Here is a 20,674-nt window from a genome sequence, read left to right as displayed (position 1 = left end):
TCAAATGAGGTGTGGACGTGGTTAGGGCTTGTCCTAGGTCTAGGTTATGATGTTTTGGTCGCGTCGGTATAAAATGGGCTCGTTAAGTATTCAATGATTTATGGGTCTTTGAAGTTGAGGTGTCGGTGCAGAATTTTTGGAAGAAGTAAGGGGCTGTCCAAAGTTGGGTTGTGTATGCATTGCTTGGGCTGTCATATGAGGATACAATCTGGTCCTAGGGGTTGTTTGTAGTGTCTGGAGAGTGTTGGTTTGAGCGGGGTCGAATTTGGTTAAGGTAAGATCGAGTTAAAGGCATTTTGGTTTGATTACTCGGGTTATGCCTTGGTTGCGAAAAATAGAGTTAAGGTTGGGAATTAGCACCTAGGGGCAGCCACTCTCACACTTAACACCCACAATTTTTGAGTTGAGTTTCATTCCCTAAAGTTGCATATTCTTGTGCGTGAGTCTCGTCTTCGATCCGAGTAAAGGTTTACAAAGGAAGTCTTTTCCATACATGCATATCTAGTATTTTTGAGTCGAGTCAAAGAAGGAAAAGAAAAATATTTTTTTCGAAGGAAGTGAATTGATTGTGACGAGAGGGGAAATGTTAGGTCGGGGGATGCCTCGGCTTACTTGCCAAATCAGAGGTTTTGGGAGGGGCCAGGAGACATCTTGTTTTCTCCTACCCATAGAAGGGCAATGTAGGGCCGGGAGAAATTTCGGTGTCCTTGCCAAGAAGGGCAATGTGGGGCCGGGAGAAATTTTGGTGTCCTTTCCATAAAGGGGCAACGTCAGTCGGGAGAAATCTCGGCATCTTGCCGGCATAGTGCACTGCAGCCATTGATCGATCAAAATAGAGGGCCACAATTCAAGGATCTAAGTTCTCAGTTTCAGTTTAAATATCAGTTGACTCGTCTTATTTCATTCAGTTTTCAGTCATGCATGAGTTTCAGTTAAGTTAAGAAAGTTCAAGAGTTTCATAGCGTGAGTTGGCGTGTGTTCATCATTTACATGTTGTCTCATTCTCTTGTAGCATGCGCATTTTTACAGCTTAAGTATCAAGTATATTATGTACAGTATTTTGAGTATTACTGCAGTTATTTTAAACCCTTGTTATTACACTGTTTATACTTGCTGAGTCATTAGACTCACTATGCTTGTTTGATTGTCAGGTGAGGAGGAGTATCTAGAGACTAAGGGGCAGGATCCTCGGGGTTGAGGCCGCTGGCGGTGCAAGGTCCTATGACCGTCGCTACTTTTTAAGTTCCGTATAAGACTATGATTGTAATATAGAATTTTAGTTTGAGTACTTTTAGTTTAGACAGGATTGTTCTCCCTGTGCTTAAATTTTAGTCTTTCAAATTGTTATTGCTATTATTGCAACCGTGTGAGGTTGCCTTTTTCCTTTCATGATTTATGATTATCGCAGTTAGGATTTTTACCAGTCGTTTATTTTATTTTGTTAGAATTTTTGTGTGTGACAGGGTGGCTTTGTTTACTTTCAAATAAGTAATGGAAAATTTTTTTATAAATCCATATTTTCTTTATTATTTAAATTTAAGTTTAGAGGTTAGGGTTGTTTCACACAAAGGCTCCCAGGTAATACCGGCATAGGGTCGCGCCTCCTCATGTCTAATCCTGGTCACAATCCACAACCCTTGATATTACTAGACCTGGTTACTAGACCTGGCACTTTGATGAAACCCATCATCACAAGGTCACAACCTAAAAAGGTCAACATCTCACTGCTCTAAGGAAAACAACCTAGAACAATACATGTCCCTGATGAATCACCTCATCATTGGCACTATCCCTAGTCAAACGACTAACTAGGTCATCCTAAGAAAACACCTAGACTAACCACATGGCAAGCAGTTACAATAGGATTACTCAAAACTTATGAGTTACAACAGTTGAACATTAATCAACTATACACTGGATCCAACCCAAGAAATTTCCAAAATTAATATGCATATCATTGTTTCATGTTATGTACAATTCTTATTACAATCCCAAGTAATAATCAACTAATCCCAAAGATTACATGGAAAATGTACAATTTGAAACAATAACGGATACATCAATATCTAGAATCATTAATACAGATGATTCAATACTTACAACTAAAATACTGTTTTCAAAACGCAGTATTCAAATACAATTAAATCATCGTATACATCTTGATTTTGATCATGAAGTTTCTCATCTGTCCAAACATCGATACAAGTATACTCCAACAGACGTATTTTATTCACGCTTCAAACCTAGAGATTCTCATTACTCGATCGGGTGGTGCGTCACTGCTATATGTGTAACCCCCGATGGATGAGATAAAATCTCTATGATAATCTCTCCAACTACGAGTGGAGAATCTTCAGAGGTGTGTCATAATGGCCAAACGGTATAGATGTTGTAGCGACCCTTACCGGATCCACTACCTAATCAGAGTTAAGAACATAATTAAGAATGCATTAATAAATTGTTGCGGAAAACTTAAATAAAAAAAGATCGGTAGAATACAACTGGTTAAATAAACTAATATACAATCCAATCGAATTACAAATAATCCTAAGGGTAGAAACCTACAGCTAATCTTGTTGTCTTCAAGGTCACTGGCTACTCCAAGCTCCTGGTGCTCAACCCCGAACCTACACCTGTCCCGTCGAATGGGGTGTCCAGATACACAGAAAACACTGGACGTGAGCTCCAATCTCAATACAAAATCACGGGTAAAAACATACAAATATGATGCAAGAAAATGACAGGGTGTCCATATCTAGGATAACTGTATACAAACTGCTCAGACTGGCGCCTGGGACATGAGCTCGTCACATCGGGGTCGCTAACCACTGTGCACGACCACTCACTCCCGAATCTCGGACGCGGACCATGGAGTCCTCTAGATGCTAGTACCTGGATAAGCCCGTCGGCCGCAAGGGTACTCGACATCAAAACGTCCAAACAAGGCTGAGCAACCCTAACTGGCTCATCTCAAAAGAGGTACATGCACAATATGATATGTACATGCCGTATAACAATATCCATACAATAACATGCAAACACATAAATGCAACATATAAGCATCCATACTCGTTAGAAATCTCAGTCAGTACTTACGTACCTTATTACAGGCGGTCCTAGCAGTCCCACTCTAGGTTCCAAGCCTAACATCAACTCTACAATGCAAATACCCATGCATCATTCATTATGATCTAAAAGCCTTAACTAAGCTATTGCATACTCCTAAATAATTTAAAGATACCATAGTTATACCTGCGTCCGTCTTTAGCCCACTGATGGCGACTTCCTCAAAACATAGGCACAGCTCCGCTACGACGCCGGGATCGCTCCGCTACTTCCGGATTCCCAATAGGACGCCTAGAACTCCCTAGATCTGACTAGAAAGGCTAAGAAACGAGAGAGAAGAGAGGAGAGGGGCGAGTTGCAAATGAGCCTTGGCACCCCTATTTATAGAAGGCAAATGGAACGTCCGTTCGGGGTTCGTTGTGTTTGTTAGCGAACATTGCGTCTGTTCCACCATCATTGCATCTGATTGTCACGTCATGGTCGTAAGCAATGATGTCACTTTGCTGATGTCATGGATGACATCAGCTGACCAGAACGTTGCGTCCGATCCACGAACAATGCTTCCGTTCCTGTTCACCCTTCGGGCCATTTCCGATCATTCTGAGTCCATTTCTGAAGTCTGTTAATCTATCTAAAATTTCTTTAATCATGTTTTACTTAATCTAAACATGCTCATACGATTAATTACATATTAATCGCTAAATACGGATACGGGTCACTACAGATGCAAACATCAAGTGTGTCCCAACCAATCCTCTGCCACTTCCTCTGACATCTGGTACTCGATCCAAAGCTAGGATCCACATGAGTCAAAATCTCGAAAACTCGGACATGTTCCTTCGCTTCTGCTATGCTTCTGCATCAACGCAGAAAAGTATTTGCAGTTCGACACTTCCAGCTAAAACTTGTTGGAATCCTCATAAGGAAAGTTCCTGAAGATTCTCTCGTCAATGACAATCTTTAAACATTCTACTGATGATGATAATCTTCAGGCATCCTACTTGCCACATCATCATTACTTTAAGGTCTCACCATTCCTACAAGGATAACCCAAATTCTCATTATTATATCCCAATTCTCTTTGCATGCGCTCTGATACCAATAAATGTAGCGACCCAACCCGGATCCGCCACATAATCAGAGTTTAGAACATAATTAAGCATGCAATTAAATAGATTAAATAATTCGCTGCGAAAGACATAAATAAATGCTGATCGGCAGAATACAACCAGTTAAACAAATTCGGTATACAACCCAATCGAATTGAATCTTAATAAAACCTACAGCTAAATTCGTTGTCTTCATTGGCCGCTAGCTCCTCCAAGATACTGGGCACACTACCTGCACCTGCACCTGCCCCGTAGAATGGGGTCTCCAGACGTACAAAAAATACTGTACGTAAGCGAATATGCTCAATACGGAAGCAATGATATATAAAATATATGCAGAACATAGATGACTTTAAAATAAGGGTAAATCAGTTTACTCAGGGCGACATGAATATACAGCACCGTGCCAGATAGCTAGTCCGCGGGGGTACTCGTATATTCACCTATCAACTTTAGCGTCTAATCCACCGTCGTGGTCGCTCCTAGTCAGACATGAATCCATAAGGAGTAACTCATCATCGATGGAAACTGTTATGACTCGCATCTCACGGGATGCAGTCCAGTATAAAAACATGCATGTGCTAAAGCAGTAAAACATGGTAAACACATAGCACATACACATGCAACACATATATCATATATCATGTTGGCCATCTTAGTCAGTACTTACATACCTCACTAAAGCAGTTCTAGCAGTCCCACTCTAGGTTCCAAGCCTACCATCAACAATAAAATGCAAAATACCCATGCATTATTATTTAAGCTCTAAAAGTCTTAACTAAGCTATTCTATACTCCTAAACATTTTTAGGAAACCAAAGCTATACCTTCGTTCGTCGTTATCACGATGATGGCGATTTCTTCCAAAACTTAGGCACAGCTCCGCTACTAACCCCGTAGTGCCTAGCCACTTCCGGATCTCCAATAGGACGCCTAGAAAGTCCCTAAAAGGCTAAAATACTACAATAAGAAAAAGAGAGAAGAGGAAAGGTGCACTTGAGAAATGATCTCGGCTCCCACTTTTATAGACTGAGATCGGAGCGTCCGATCCCGATCGGAGCGTCCAATCCCTGTGTCCGATCTCTCCTAGCCAACCACGTGTCTAGCTTCCAGAATATGCCTGCCGACACTAGTTTGGAGCCTCCGATCCTACCTTCGGAGCGTCCAAAGTCCCCTCAGTGATGTCATCAATGATGTAATATTTCCGACAGTTGGCCCTGCACGATCGGATCCTCCAATCTGGGTTCGGAGCCTCCAAACTCATCAGAGCTTCCGATCTTGGCTCTTGGCTCCGATGCCAGTTCGGACCTTCCGAACCTATTTCGGAGCATCCGATCCCACCGAACCTTCGGAACCTTCCCGGCCATTTTCGAGTGTTCTGGATCCATTTTTCAATTCCTTAGACCTCTTTGGAAATCCATTAATCATGTTTTATTTAATCTAAACATGATCACATGATTAATTATCAATTAATCATTAATTCCAAATACGGGTTACTAAAGTACTTATCCTGCTCGGTGATGTATAACATTCCCGAAAAAAAGACCAACTTATGGAAATGGATGGCAAACTCTTTGCCGACCCCAAAACATATTGCGACAATGTCGTTGTCCACCACCCTCTAACTTACGAAATTCGTAGGTAGTTATCTTGGAAATTACACTACGATTATACCGAACGCTTAGATGGGTTAACACCATCCTCGGAATTAGTAGTATGTATCAAATGATGTCGTATGTCTCATTACTTGAGATAACGTTTAGAATGATACTGGTTATCCTGTCATGGATAAAAAATCCTTGCCAACTTGACTTATTAACTTCAATCTAGCTAAATTCCAGATCGATCCTGATCGATTTTAACACCTCAATGGCACATCGCATCAGACACACACTTGGGAGATCAATGAAAACAATCCTGCCAGACCTTGAAAATCATAGGTCTTAGTTGTTCTCTCATCCCACAATTACAACAATTGGTGCTAACCTGCTAAGGTCCACCGAAATCCAAAATCACTTGTCGGCTCTCTTCTCAACATCCAACTTGCAGAAATACCTCTGGGAATGTTTAAGCAAGGTACTTGGCTAACAATCCCCGAAGACTGTCGTCCACTAATAATCAGGAACAACAACTTAATCATATTTACACAAATTGGGTCAACCCTTGCTAATTAGTACCAAGCAATTGCTCATATCAAAATCTGTATTTTTATAATAAGAAAGTACTATCCTGAAATGTTACTAAATTCCCATGTCTGCATTCATCACTGATAACTTCAGAAATGCTATCGGACTAAGCCTATGACCACAAGAGTCAAACTGTAACCACTTTCGTGATTACCATAAACCTAATAGTTCCATCTCTTGAATTCTTAGGGATTCTTACACGGCTTATAGAATCCTAAATGCACTTGAATCGTACCAAGGATCAACTCTTAAGCATACAAGATTATAATACCGTCCCAAGTGCCTCCTGATTCACTATATCCCAAAACGTTACAGATCATGATTAACAATCTTCTCTTCTAACATTGATCCACTGCGGCTCCAATTTAGCCAAAATGAACAATAGAGTTAGATAACCACAAACTGATTATCTGTGACGCCTAAAATCTCATCAACTAAATCGCATGCATTAATTTAATAAATATTAGGATTTTTAAGTTTAATTGATTTAAATTCTTTATCTGAATTATGTGCTATTAAAATATTTTATTATTTATTCAAATTATTTTATTGTGTCATTTAATTGTTTTAATATTTTAAAGGTTTAAGCTTGCATAATTAAATTATTTTAATTAATTTTTTAGTTTATTCTTTTAAATGATTTTAACTGTTTAGCTTATTTGTTTAAATATTTTCGAGTGTCCAACTTATTTATTTTAAATAGCCTTAGTTTAGCGGTTAGTTATTTTAAATTATTTTGAATTATTTTAAATGTTTAGATTATTTATTTAAATCCTTTTTAATTGTCCAAATCATTTTAAAGATTTTTATTTTCGCTTGTGTATTTATTTAAATTGCTTTTAAACGTTTGTCTAGTTTGTTTAAATTATTTTAAATCGCTCTACTTGATATTTAAATATTTTACTCGTTGTCGTGACATCGAAATATTTAAAGTGTTTAAATTCTTGGATTTTCAAACTTGTGTTTTATTTAGTGCAATTTAATTTATAGTCCTAGTTGCCTATTGGTGTAGCATTTTTTTCTCCAATCACTTACACACTCACAATTATATACATACACCTATACTTACACACTCAACATTATCCTTAAACTAAAATTAAACCCTAGCCCCAAATTACACTCTCATTCTCACGCCTCTCACGCACACACACATACACGATTCCCATTTTCCATTTCTTCTCCACCAAGGATCGGCTTTCATCTTCCCACCTCCTTCAAGCTCCGAGCGCTCCTCCTATCTCTTTCCCCTCCGGCGTAGCACCTTCATAGCACGAGGAGCGAGCAGTCTTTCCTTCTTTTGAGCTCGGTCCAGCTCACTTCAACTCATGGAATCGGTCAGCTCACTCGAGCAGCTCTTCTTCAATTTGTTTGTAATTAAGGCAAGGATATGGATTTCTTGCTACCCCTTTTGTAGATTAGCTCAACTTGTGTGTGTATTACATATCATTTTTGAATTATATACATATATGCCCTGTTTTTCCTTTCAAAAATTTTCAGAATCTTGCATAGCTGGGTCGGTTATTGTTGTTATGGCCTATAGAATGAGATGATGCATTTGATTGGTGTTGTCATGAAATCCTTCTGATGTTCAAAAATCTCAGATTTATTTTCTACGGGTTGGTGTTCGAATTCTTGGTTAAGAATTTACATGGATTGGTTTGAATTTTTCCAGTTTTTCCCCTTGGCTTGTGGCGTTCGAAATTTTCAGAGTTTATATATATAGCATCGTGTTCGAATTATTTCCAGATTTTTGCCTTCGTGATATGTGATTGAGTTTTCAGATTTTTGTTGGCTTTTGGTTCGATTCAAATTTCCAGATTTAGAGCTACCATGAATGATATAGAGCTCACATGGTAGCACTTAGGTGTGTTGGATATAGCTAGAAAATTGGAGGTGAAGGGCCATCGAATATTGGGTCAGTGGTTCAAGTGAGTCTAAAAGGTGGTCTTGGTCTGGTTTATAGGCTGGGATAAAGGGAGTCCAATGGTTAAGTCTTAGGAGGGAGAATGGGCTAGATTATGTGAGCAGATTTTGTAAGGGTTGGGGCTGACCAGAAATGAGTGTTAAAATAGAGATAAAAATAAGAATTTCGATAAGGGCTCGGGTAGGGAATTAGGCCAAGATGTTAAGAGTATGTCGGTGAAAGAGAAAATTAATTCGGTTAAGTTTTGGTCGAGTTCTAGATTTTTAATTGATAAGGTGCAGAAATTGTTTTTTAGCCAAAGGGGTTGCTGCCCGGAAATGGGAATTTTATAAAATGATCAATTAGGAAATAAATTCTGAGGATGATTTCTTGGCTTATTTCTAAGTGTCATAGAGTCGTGGTTTCAAGCATAATCCTTTTTGATTAATAATTGAGCAAGTTACATATTTTACGGGCAAACCGCTCCACTTTTCCTTAAGCGCTACATTATGGTTTAGTTTTTCACATCCTTTGGTTTGTTTCCTAAATCACCATCCCGACCATCCATGTGTGAGTCATATGCATGATTATTGATTAACTTTTACATGTACGTCATATCTACATATGCATGCTAAGTCCCACATTCAAGAAGGAAAGAAAATATTTTGAACGAAGTGAGATGATTGTGACTACATTTATCTATGTGTAATGTGTGGGGCTGGAGACGTTTGGCTTACCTTAACAAATATTAATGTGTAATGTGTGGGGCTGGAGACGTTTGGCTTCCCTTACCAAATATTCATGTGTAATGTGTGGGGCAAGGAGAAATCTTGGCCTCCCTTACCACCCATAGGGCAAGACGGGTTGGGAGATATCCTGACTTCCTTGCGGCATAGTGCACTGCAGCCATGATCATGATCGAAATCACAGAGTCACAATTCAAGGATCTAAGTTCACCAAAAACTTATATGTTTATGTTTCAGTATATCTATTCATTTACATTGATTATATTCGACTTAGCCATGCATACGTTATGTCATGATCTCAATATTTTCAGAAATCTTTCATTTAAATTTAAAGGCACAAAAGTACTTTTAGTATCCGATATTTTTAAGTCTGCATTGCTTGTATTTATGTAGTACTCGTTATCCTCCCATATTCTAGCTGAGTCTTTTAGACTCACTACACTTATTGTTTTCAGGTGAGGAGTATTTCATAGAGATTGAGGGGCAAGACTATCGAGCGGACTGCGATTCGGGCACGGGACATCCCTCCGACCTATGCTAGTCTTCCGCAAAAGTTTATTTTAACATTTCATAGTCTTTTATTCCGTTACTTGGATTAATGTAAACGTAAAGATTCATCGATCGTCTTTGGGCATGTAAATATCAAAGTGTTAATTATTTTGTTGGTTGAATTGTCAAATCTTCTTCTCAGGTCTTCGTTCTTTTGTCGGTCTGAATTATTTAGTATTGTCGATCGTTTTATTTTTGACTTTTGTCTGTGACAGGTGGGTTGTATTATAAACAGAGAGGTTATGCCAAAATTTTTAAGAATTTTTTTGAAAATTCATATTTTATTTAGTTTAATTTAAAATCAGAGTTAGGGTCGTTTCAGTTGGTATCAGAGCATGGTTCTGGTTTGGGTTGTGCCTATTGCCGGTTGCAAGAAACTCGAGAAGTCTCGCCCCAAAGTCTGTAAGTTTTAAAGAATTTTATATGTTAGTCATACTTGAATTAATACTTTAAATGTTTTGATGTCATCTTTTCTTTTAAATATTTTCAAAACTAGATGTTTAATTTATTTAAATGCGTAGCTCAGTGTTTATTTTGTGTAAAAATTTATTTAGTAGTTTAAAGTGTACTATTTGACTGTCTATTTTTATACCAAGTTAAACGGAGTCGGTGTACCAATATTCCTTCCAGTTTTGGACAGTACTTGGTTGTTGTTTGAGTTATTAGGTAGTGTTAGTAATTTTGATGAGATTGTAGGAGTTTGTTGGGAAACATTAAACTTGTGTATTAGGAGATATTAATTGTGTACTATTATTGTAAGTTGTTTTCTTATAACTGGATTTTAATCGGGTACAACTAAGTGAATAGTTTATTTAAGAATTTCTAGACATGTGTTTAGTCATTTAAGTTTATGAATATAACTCATGTGAAGACTTGGGATACGAACTTGGTTTTATATTATTATGGATAGTTTGAGTTTTCTTTTGTTATTTGGGCAAATGTGATTTTGGAAAATAGTGAGTCGGCTACTATGAGCCTTTCAATTATGTGAACTATTATTTTGATAATTATTTTCTTATTCTTCATTTGTGCTTGTATCTATTGCAACAAATAATTTTGAGTATCCGAAATTTCTTTGCACATCCGTTGTTCATTTATGGATTCGTATGACATCAGTCAACGTTGTATTCTGCTACTTTGACCTTGCTTAAACTTCTTAATAAAATATTGTTTATATTTCGCACTTTTTGAAATTTTTCTTTGGTTTTAGAGCCGCATGTTGATGTGAGTAAGATCCACTTTGTCTTTCTTTTTGGTGATCGACTCATGTTGTGGTTGACATCTGAATATGTCTTAGGACCGTTGTTTCCCTTAATTATTGACTTGTGTGGACTTATCTCGACCGAAGTCGCACTGATTGCTCTTAATTGTGCTTGGATTGTTTGAGCATGATTTCATTACCCATGGATGAATGATCACGATATTTGCATTTTGTTACTCATATTCATTATTCATGGAGCCTCCATTATTATTCATTCATTTCTAGAATTGAATTATGAGTGAGTTGTTTTAACTAATCTAGATTTTTATTTTCAGCTCATTTGTTTGTAATGCTTGCATTATTTCATTTCATATTCAGCAGCATTACTTGTATGTATATTTCCTTTCATGATCCATCATGATGAGGATTTGGGTGGATCATAATTTCAATTATTATTTCAAATTCTTGTGTAGAGAATTGGCTCGTAGCCGCATAGTGCTACAACTTAAATTGTAATTCACCCAAGTGTAGGTTGTCTGCAAGTAATATACTCGTGAGTACGAGATCGATCCACGGAGAGGATGTTGTAAGTTTAATTTTAGAAATAATATATTATAGATGAAAATATTATTATAAAACTTCAAATACACAAATTATAAAATTGTCAAGGTTTCAAAGGTTCATTGTTGGTTTATTTAAGATTGTTTAATAAAAATAAATAAAAGAAACTAAAATAAGAATAAACATAAAAGAACAATGAAATATTTAAACAAGTATATCATATAATATAGTTCCCACTATATTAATATCAGTCGATATTTAATACATGGTACCCATAATATATATATAAATGCATAAATATAAATTGACATAAAAGTAAATGTTAGATCAAATCACAATATTTCATTTAGAACAACCGGCAGAGCCACGCTATCGTCAAAATAAAATATATGATTTTATGTTAGATGCGATAAAGTAAATGTTAGTTGCGGAAAAGTAAATGTTATATGCGAGAAAGTAAATGTTAGTTGCGGAAAAGTAAATGTTAGTTGCGATAAAGTAAAAGTTAGATGCGAGAAAGTAAATGTTAGTTCAAATCACAATATATTATTTAGAACAACCGACAGTGTCACGCTATCGTCTAAATAATATATATGACTTTATTATAAATAGATACATATATTTATAGTATATAATTATTGTAGTATTTATTGTATCATATTTGACAACAAATCAAGGTAACCACATTCAAGGTACCAAGCATTTGATGTAAATAGATAACAACAAATCATCCAAAATTATACCTACAAATAAAGATCAATTAGTAAAAATAAAAATAGAAAAGAAAAGAATATACAAAATATAAACAATCTTACTTGACCAACAATGAAACCTTTTCACCTTGACATAAATAGATTTAGCTTTCCATTAACATGAAACTCAAGAATAAAGATAAAAGAAATTTCATACTTGAACTTGAGAAACTTGCACACTCAAACTTTTATTCTCACACACACAATATTTATTTTACAAATGAAGAATTCTCTACACTCTTGCATACTACAAAGCTTATACAACACATCTATTTATAGGCCAAATGAGAGCAAGAGTCCAAGGCTCATTAAATGTGAAATAGTAAAGTTGGTGGGTGCTTGTCTCCTTGAATGTCAATACCATGACCCAACTTTAATTGGCATGTTTGATGCCTTAGACCACCGATTCAGCCTTTCTTTTCAACATAGAACACGTAGGATATTTTGTGTAGATGTGTTTGGACAACTCATTCACCCCTTTTGGATAAAATATGAAATACTTATGATATTTTTACTCCAAGCTGGTCATAGTAAAAGTAAATCTATCTCCATTTTGATGTTTGATTATTTTGATCATCTTAATGAAGTTTTTGGAATTTCTTGTCTTCTACAAAGTTGAAGATGCCTCTTTTGTGATTCTACATGTTTTGAGGTTACTCCATTATGACCTCTGTAGCTTGAGTAATTTTATTTTTACCAAACCTGCGCAAACCGTAAAATACAACATTTTAGTAAAACATTTAAATATAAACACATAACACTAAAATAATACAACTTCATAATTTTAATTAAACTTAAATTTTAAAACACACTTTTTAACATATAAATAATTACAAATTTTAAGTTTCATCACACCCCCAAACCGGCTAATTACTAGTCCCTTAGTAATAAAATATCATAAAATATCATAAAATCACAAGTTAGATTTTTATTTCTTAATATATATATTCAAATTTGCAAACTTTGAAATTTTAAAAACACACTTGTGAGGAGATCATATGTTTATTTATAAATCTCATTATCAACCAATACATCAATATGTAATTGGATGGGCTATACATATATATTTCACACAATATCAAAATATTAAATATATATAATTTTTTTTTTTTTTTTTACATAAATATTTTCTAAAAACTTTGAGAATAATATAATTAAAAGGATAATAGAAATCATTTTCATAACATGTATATCATCAAGAATATTAATGTAAAAGTCTCAACTCCATATTCTCTCGGGTTAAAGTATTTCATATATAGCTGTTTTTCACTCATGGAGTTGGAAGAAATTATACACTCTTTGAAAATGGCTAGTAAAGCAGACAATCAAATAACCTAATATTGAAAATAAGATAGGATGATTTACAAAGAATAAACCCATTTTTTTTTTTGTTTTTTTTTTTTGTTTTTTTTGTTTTTTTTGCTTGGCTGCAAAATTGTTTTTACATAATCAAATACCTCCAATAAACTTTGAAAATGTAACATTTTTTTTTCAAAGTTTATTTATTTTTTTATTTTTTATGAGGTAAATCTATTACATTAATAATTATAGTAGAGATATTAATACTCTACATCTTTACAATCAAACTTCAAACAACTTTGCAGCCAATTTTCATTTTTTTTTTCTTTTTTTTTTTTTCAAAATGGGTTTAATCTAGTAATCAACCATTTCTTAATAATCAATAAAAGCTTATAAGTTGTTTTCTCAATTCTTACCCCTCACTCACAAAATTTATGTGAGTAACTATTGCACTTTTACAAATTAATTCCCTCAATTATACATGTTATTATTTATTCAATCAATATCACTTTAATTATATACTCATAAAAGTTTTAGAAAATATGTATTTGAAAACACACAATTATATATTATTTATAACTTATATCCCATCAATTATATATTTTTTATTAAATTGATAAAAAGAATAATAAATAAACATCTATACAAAAAGACTTCATTTTCTTAGTAGTTTGCAATTTAAATATATACGGAATATTAAAATCTAATCTATTGTGATAAAATGATAAATAAAAACTAATGCGTGTCAGGAGTTTTTGACTCCTTACTCTGCCATTGAAAAAGAAAAATAAATATTATTATAGAAATATATATATATATTTTTAAATTTTAAATTTTTTTTTTTTTTTTTTTTTAGAGATAAACCCTCGCCCAAACCTGAATATGACATTGTTTTTAATTTTTTTTTTTTTTTTACAAGAAAAATAAAGAGTACATGATGAAAGAGATATCACCTGGAATTTATTGAAGATGAGGAACAAACACAAACCATTTCGTAACATGTTGAATCAATGATGACTTCAACGTCTTCTTATGAGTTGAGGGTTGGCTTCCCATCCAATTTTCTTATAAATTGGCAAATAAGGTCTTTTTTAGTCAGATTCCCAAGACCATTACCATGACGCTGCGCTTGGAATAGTTTCCATAAACGGAGAAGTTGACCTTGTACATATCCACTAGAATGCGTCTCAAGAGTCAATGAGATATCATCCAATGACTCTTTACTCAGCCCATTCTTAATGAAATCAATTTTATCTTCTCTATTTGTGGAAACACATCCCAAAGATCTGCATCGTTTGTTACAAGTCCATCTGGCACATTTATGACAAACATCTAACCCTTTTGCCCTCCTTTTCTTCGCATAGGTGCTTTTTCCTAGTCCGGACATATTTCGAACATATAAGAATTTTGGAACTTCGCCACCTATTCGAACCTTGGCTTCAATTATAAGACGAATATCCTCCGGAATTCCTTTTTGCATAAGCATTCTCAATCTTTCACGTCTGCATTCATAAATCATTCTTCGAACTTTTTTAGAAACAGAAGAACAAATATATTTTCCATGTTCTTTGATAGCTTCTTCCATTTTGAAAATAAAGAAATATATATATTTTTTTTGATCAGTTATTGTGGGAAACCAATTTAACCGACTGTAAGAGCCACGGAGTACCGTTATCCGCCACTTAACCGGGAAGTGTCCTAATTTCTGCAAAAATAAAATAAAAATATAAGTAACAATTAAGTTGGATCATATAAAGGCATAAACTCTTCATTAAGAACTTCATTTTCTATAAACGGTTTAAGTCTTTGCCCATTAACTTTAAATACATTATTATTTTTAGGATTTTCAACATCAACAGCACCATTAGGATAGACAAATTTAACAATAAATGGTCCAGACCATCGCGATCTAAGTTTTCCTGGAAACAAATGCAAGCGAGAATTATAAAGTAAAACTTTTTGTCCGATTTCAAAAGATTTTCTCATAATATTTTTATCATGAAATGCTTTTGTTTTATCTTTATAAATCTTTGCATTTTCATATGCATCATTTCTTAATTCTTCTAGTTCATTTAATTGCAATTTTATTGATTTAGATGCATCATCTAAATTAGTATTAAACGCTTTAATTGCCCAATAAGCTTTATGTTCAATTTCAACAGGTAAATGACAATGCTTTCCAAAAACTAATCTGTATGGTGACATCCCCATTGATGTTTTAAATGCAGTTCTATATGCCCATAATGCATCACTTAATCTTAAAGACCAATCTTTTCGATTTGGATTGACTGTTTTTTCCAAAATTTGTTTTATTTTTTTATTTGCAAGTTCAACCTGACCATTCGTTTGAGGGTGATATGGAGTAGAGACTTTATGTGTAATACCATATTTTCTTAACAACGAAGAAAATGATTTATTTATAAAATGACTTCCCCCAACACTTATTATAGCTCTAGGTATTCCAAATCGACTAAAAATATTTTCTTTCAAAAATTTTATCACAACTTTATGATCATTAGTTCTACATGCAATTGCTTCAATCCATTTTGAAACATAATCGACAGCTACTAAATATAAGTGAATCCAAAAGATAATGGAAATGGACCCATAAAATCTATTCCCCAACTGTCAAATATTTCAATAATCATGATTGGATTTAAAGGCATCATGTTTCGTTTTGAAATTGAACCCATTTTCTGACAATTTTCACAAGATTTGCAAAATGAATGTGTATCTTTGAATAAAGAAGGCCAATAAAATCCACATTGAAAGATTTTTGCAGCTGTTTTCTTTGACGAAAAATGACCTCCACATGCCTCAGAATGACAAAATTTAATGACACTACTTACCTCATTGTCGGGTATGCATCGTCGAAAAATTTGATCAGGACAATACTTAAACAAATAAGGATCATCCCAATAAAATTTTTTGACCTCTTTCAAAAATTTATTTTTATCTTGTGAACTCCAATGAGAAGGATTTTATTTGTCACAAGAAAATTTACAATATTAGCAAACCAAGGCATAGTAGTAGCATAAAATAGTTGATCATCCGGAAAATTTTCATTTATTGGTATTTCATTTTGAGATGATTCAGAAATTATTCTTGATAAATGATCGGCTACTACATTTTCTTTTTCTTTTTTATCTTTTATTACAAGATCAAATTCTTGTAACAACAAAATCCATCTTATTAATCTTGGCTTAGCATCTTGTTTATTTGATAAATATTTTATGGCAGAATGATCAGTGTAAACAATAGTAGTAGAACCAATTAAATAGGATCGAAATTTATCTAATGCAAACACTACTGAAAGTAATTCTTTTTCAGTTGTTGAATAATTGATTTGAGCACTATTTAATGTTCTACTTGCATAATAGATCACATAAGGTTTACCTTCTTTTCTTTGTCCTAACACGGCTCCTACAGCATAATCACTTGCATCACACATTAATTCAAATGGTAAAGACCAATCAGGAGGTTGTAAAATAGGTGATGTAGTTAAAAGATTAATTATTTTTTTAAAAGCAGTTTCACACTCTTGAGTCCATTCAAATTGTGCATCTTTTGTTAAAAGATTTGAAATTGGTTTCGATATTATGCTAAAATTTTTTATAAATCTTCTATAAAATCCCGCATGACCCAAAAATGATCGAATTTCTTTGATCGTGTTTGGTGATGGTAGATTAGCAATAACATCAACCTTAGCTTTATCAACTTCAATTCCTTTTTCAGATATGACATGCCCTAACACAATTCCGGATTTAACCATGTAGTGACATTTTTCCCAATTTAAAACAAGATTTTTTTCTTCACATCTTTTTAAAACTTCTTCCAAATTTTTAAGACAGTTTTCAAATGAGTTTCCAAAAACAGTTATATCATCCATAAAAACTTCCACAAATTCTTCAATCATGTCACTAAAAATACTTAGCATGCATCTTTGAAAAGTAGCCGGGGCATTACATAAACCAAATGGCATTCTTTTAAAAGCAAAAGTTCCGAACGGACAAGTGAAAGTAGTTTTTTCTTGATCTTCTAATGATATTGGTATTTGATAATACCCCGAATACCCATCAAGAAAACAATAATAAGGATTACCTGCCACTTTCTCTAAAATTTGATCTAAAAATGGTAACGGAAAGTGATCTTTTCTAGTTGCATCATTTAATTTTCTATAATCAATGCACATACGCCAACTAGATGGAATCCTAGCTTGTAATAATTCTCCCTTTTCATTTTTTATAACAGTGATGCCTGATTTTTTTGGTACTACTTGTGTTGGACTTACCCATTTACTATCCGAGATTGGATAAATAATTCCGGCATCTAATAGTTTTAAAACTTCATTTTTAACAACTTCTTTCATGTGTGGATTTAATCTTCTTTGTGGTTGTTGATATGTTTTAGCATTTTCTTCCAAATGAATTCTATGTGTGCAGATTAAAGGATTTATACCTTTTATATCTTGCAAAGTCCATCCAATTGCATTTTTGTGTTTTTTAAGTAGTGTTATTAAATCTTCTTCTTGTTTTGGTAAGAGGGTAGAAGATATTACAATAGGATATGTTTGATTTTCACCAAGAAAAGCATATTTTAGTTCTATTGGCAAGGGTTTTAATTCAAGTTTTGGATGATCATTTTCTTTTACTTCTTCAAGTTCATTAATTTCTTCAAATAACTTTGATTTAAAAACATTTTTTGAATCAAAACTTTCCACTAAACAAACTTCAGATTGTTGATTTAAGTTTTTTTGGTGTATATTTTCTTCCACAATTGTTTCTATTGCATTATCATCTTCATCTTCATTAATACTTGGTTGTTTACATAAATTGAACACATTAAGTTCTAAAGTCATATTTCCAAAAGACAATTTCATTATTCCATTTCGACAATTAATTAAAGCATTTGAAGTTGCTAGAAATGGACGTCCCAATATTACTGGAATTTCGTTATGTACTTCTATTGGTTGTGTATCCAAGACAATAAAATCCACAGGATATATGAATTTATCGACTTGAACTAACACATCTTCTACGATACCTCTAGGTATTTTGATTGACCTATCGGCTAGTAAAAGAGTAACAGATGTAGGTTTTAAATCTCCCAACTTAAGCTTTTCATAAACTGAATAAGGAATTAAATTCACACTTGCTCCCAAATCTAACAAAGCTTTTTTAATTTTATTTTTTCCAATAATACATGAAATTGTTGGACAACCGGGATCTTTATATTTCAAGGTAGAATTATTTTGAATAATAGAACTTACTTGCTCCGTTAAGAATGCTTTCTTCTTTACATGCAATTGTCTTTTTACAGTACATAAATCTTTTAAAAACTTTGCATAAGAAGGCACTTGTTTAATAGCATCTAATAATGGAATATTTATTTTTACTTGTTTAAAAACTTCATAAATATCAGAATCATTTTTTTGTTTTTTATTATTTACTAATGCATGAGGAAAAGGAACATGTTTATTTATTTTATCATCAATTTTCTTATTTTTAGGACTCAAAGCATCATCTTTCTCAAAAGTATCAGGATTTGAATCCTTACTCTTTGAGTTTAATTGATCTTTGTTTTCATCACTATATGGATCATTAACTATTTTACCACTTCTAAGAGTAATAACAGATTTTACTTGATCAAATTTTTCTTGATTTTGATTTTTAGGATTAGGTTGTGGTTGAGATGGAAATTTTCCTTTTTCATGAATATTAAGTGCAGATGCAAATTTTGCAAGAGTTTCTTTCAAATCATTCATAGATTGAATGTTTTGAATATTGATAGACTCTTGCTTTTGAATGTATGCATGAATTTCATCTTCAAAATTTTTTCTTGGAGGTGGGATATAAGGAGCATAACCTTGATGATTTTGGTTATTTTGAAAAGGTTGTTGTGAAGGTTGTGCATTATTATCGTTCCTCCAACTAAAATTGGGATGATTTCTCCAACCAGGATTGTATGTTTGTGAAAAAGGATCTAATGTTGGTTTTTTAAAATTGTTAACATAATTGGCTTGTTCATGGAGACATTCTTTAAATGAAGGCAAAGTAGGACAATTTTTTGTAAGATGATCATGTGTGTCACATATATGACAAACAATTTCTTGAACACTTTTTAATTGATCACTCTTTTTCATTTCTAATGACTCGATTTTTCTTGCTAAAGATGCAAGTTTAGCTTGAATATCTACATCATCTTTAAGATGATAAATACCACCCCCATTTGTTGAATTATTGGTTTTACTTGGTGGTTCAATTGAGCCTATATTATCCCAATTTTGAGCATTTTCTGCTAATGACTCCAAATATTCCATAGCTTCATTTGGGTTTTTATCTTCAAAAGTTCCATTACACATGAATTCTATCATTTGCCTATCTTTAGGTATTAAACCTTCATAAAAGTGAGAAATTATTCTCCATATTTCAAAACCATGATGTGGGCATGTATTAAGTAACTCTTTATATCTATCCCAACATTGATAAAATGTTTCCCCTTGTTTTTGAGAAAAAATTGTAATTTGTCTTTTAAAAGAGTTTGTTCTATGGGAAGGAAAAAACTTTTTTAGAAATTGTTGTTGCATTTCTTCCCATGATCTTATTGAACTTGATCTCAAATTTTGCAACCATGTTTTAGCTTTATCTTTTAAGGAAAAAGGGAAAAGCTTTAATCGAACAGTATCCATGCTACAATTTTGATCATTATAAGTGTTGCAAACCTCCTCAAATTCTCTTAAATGCAAATATGGATTTTCAGAATCTAAGCCATGAAAATTTGGTAAAAGTTGAATGACTTGTGGCTTAAAATTGAAATTAGATGCATCAGGAGGAAAAACTAAACAAGATGGTGTACTAGTTCTTATTGGATTCATATGGTGCCTAAGTGTTCTTGGTTGTTCATGTTCTTGATGATGATTATTATTATTATTATCATCTTGATTATTAGAATTATCGTCCATGTTTAAAATATTTTCAGTTACTCGAACAAGTCTACCACTTTGTTTACGACTCCAAACAATCATACAATAAAAAACAACATACTATTTACATAATAACAAAATTAAACTTAATTTATACCTCCCCGGCAACGGCGCCAAAAACTTGCTACAACTTAAATTGTAATTCACCCAAGTGTAGGTTGTCTGCAAGTAATATACTCGTGAGTACGAGATCGATCCACGGAGAGGATGTTGTAAGTTTAATTTTAGAAATAATATATTATAGATGAAAATATTATTATAAAACTTCAAATACACAAATTATAAAATTGTCAAGGTTTCAAAGGTTCATTGTTGGTTTAT

The 20,674-nt window shown here is 33.5% G+C and overlaps 1 non-coding gene across 1 annotated transcript; it reads left to right on the top strand.

Moving 5' to 3' along the window:
- Positions 1-19,802: 19,802 nt before the first annotated feature.
- LOC140876831 (small nucleolar RNA R71) lies at positions 19,803-19,913 on the top strand. The gene has a single exon (XR_012149063.1). It is a non-coding gene; the product is annotated as a small nucleolar RNA R71 (small nucleolar RNA).
- Positions 19,914-20,674: the final 761 nt, after the last annotated feature.

Source organism: Henckelia pumila, chromosome 1 (genome assembly GCF_033568475.1).
Source record: "Henckelia pumila isolate YLH828 chromosome 1, ASM3356847v2, whole genome shotgun sequence".
In the NCBI taxonomy this organism is placed as follows: Eukaryota; Viridiplantae; Streptophyta; class Magnoliopsida; order Lamiales; family Gesneriaceae; genus Henckelia; species Henckelia pumila.
Note: the sequence above shows the minus strand (reverse complement) of the source record. Positions and strands in the feature narration are given on the sequence as shown.